The 1785-nt window shown below is 52.7% G+C and overlaps 1 long non-coding RNA gene across 3 annotated transcripts in view; it reads right to left on the bottom strand.

Annotated features, from left to right (window-relative positions):
* The window catches only part of LOC106723150, a 7160-nt gene extending 5381 nt beyond the window's left edge, over positions 1 to 1779 (bottom strand). For 2 of the 3 annotated variants that reach the window (XR_003092223.1, XR_001359123.2), the window contains exons 1-2: positions 1366 to 1779; positions 1170 to 1276 (exon numbers count right to left, since the gene is read on the bottom strand). This is a non-coding gene — a long non-coding RNA (uncharacterized LOC106723150). Of the gene's footprint in view, positions 1 to 1165; positions 1277 to 1365 lie in introns of all 3 variants that reach the window. The other variant, XR_003092224.1, reaches the window with a different exon arrangement.
* Between the last annotated feature and the right edge of the window lie 6 nt (positions 1780 to 1785).

Raw genomic sequence — 1785 nt, 5'->3', positions numbered from 1 at the left:
CTGCAGGGGTTGGGGGGGGCAGCAGCAGGGGACACAGGAGCGAATGAGTTTGACACCCCTGCCACAGAGATAAGGGATCTTTTGCCATCCTTTATCTACACTAGGGATTAGACTGCTACTCTTTCCATTGAAAATAAAAGGTCTCACACTACTACCTGGAATACGTTTTCCCAGTACAAAAACAGTGCATAGATTAGTCCCTATTGATATGTAGTATGGAACACCTTGGAAGCCAAATCACAGGGCACGTTGTGTTGGGCACTGTCCAGAACAGGACAATGTTTGCCCCCCCCAAAAGCTTACAGGACACCAATTTCAGGCTTTGATTTCTGCCTTCCCTTACTAGTATGTCTCAGATGAATTGGCCTCTTGAAATTCAACCAGATACAAAACATTCTCTACGGCCTTCTTCACCAGCAAGACGCTGCACCATATTTATTTCCAGTCTTTGTGAAGATTTTCATTCTTACTGTGGTGGGTTCTACAGAACTACAGTCAGTGACAAAAGAGCAGTCACTACCTTCACGCTGTTCTGCTTCAAAAGTCAGAGCTGGTTCAGTTTTAGCTTGGGCTGCTGACCATTCATACTCGACAAATGTCAGTTTTAAGTGCTACCAGGTGTGGATTATTTCTAGTGCTAGTTGTAGTGTCATTTAATCCCAGCCCATCAAGGGGATTCTCCTCCTCCCCCCATGTACCATTTGTGGGCTTCCTATTGCCTCCTGGGCTCTCTGCCTCCAATGGTCTGACCAAGAGAATTTGACACTGTTACAGAAGTGAAGAGAACACGGGCTGTGATGCTGTTACGGACAAGGGATGCTGTTCAGGTAGAAGTAGGTAAGAACCAGTATGACTTGCCATAGGATCATGCTTAATATCCTTATAGTTATTGTCATGTTGGAGTTAAGGGCACTAATATAGTGGCTAGGAGAGTATTTAGTTAACCAATGCATATAAAAAGGTGTTGAAAGTGCTAGCCCTGGAGCACCTCCTGAGCTTTGGATGCCACTGAGTTTCAGTGAGGAAGGGGATGTTCAGGTAATTCCCAGCCCTTTCCAACGGCACCCCAGGATCTTGTACCACCCAAATCATGCACACGGGACAACTCTTTGACATCAGGTGTGCCCAATATAGCAGATTTCTGTGTGAGCCCAGTGCCCCTTACACACGCTGTTTGATGAGGAAGAGCCACAGCTGGGGCTGGAGGAAAGCTGTTTTCTGCAGCACTCGCATCCTTCTCATCTCTTCTTGGGTAGACACATGGAGGCCGCAGCACCTTCACAGGAGAAGAGAGGAAGGGGAGCTCCTAAAGCCTCCTTGCCCCCATCCCATCCCACCCCACAATCGCAGGGGCAAACACGTTACCTTTAGCGCAGCCCTTGGTGGTGGGCTTCATCCTTCCAAGGGAAGCGCTTTGTGACAGCCGAGATGGAGCCTCGCCTCTCCGGGGGCCCCACTCCCCCGCTGGGTCAGAGCTCCCCCGAGCAGCGGCCGCCTTCAGCTCAGGAGCTGCAGCCCCCAAGCAGCGCTTCTTAGCCTCCTGCTCCAGCCTCCCCACAAGGAAGAAGATCCCCTCCCGGAGATTCCCCCCGCTCAGGAGACCCAACCCCCCCGGACCCTTGCGGGCTGAGCACCCCCTCTCCCAAAGCCAGCTACGAGCTGGCCGCGGCACAGCGGAGCCCCTGGCTGCACCCTGCAAGGACCGCTGCGGCACCCCGTAGCCCGGCGCCGCACGCAGTGGGGGAGGGGACGTCATGACGCAGAGCGCGCACGCAGCTCCCACAC

The sequence above is a fragment of the Alligator sinensis genome, unplaced genomic scaffold, assembly GCF_000455745.1.
Source record: "Alligator sinensis unplaced genomic scaffold, ASM45574v1 scaffold2168_1, whole genome shotgun sequence".
Lineage (NCBI taxonomy): Eukaryota > Metazoa > Chordata > Crocodylia > Alligatoridae > Alligator > Alligator sinensis.
The sequence above is the reverse complement of the archived record's forward strand: the minus strand, read 5'-3'. Positions and strand labels throughout refer to the sequence as shown.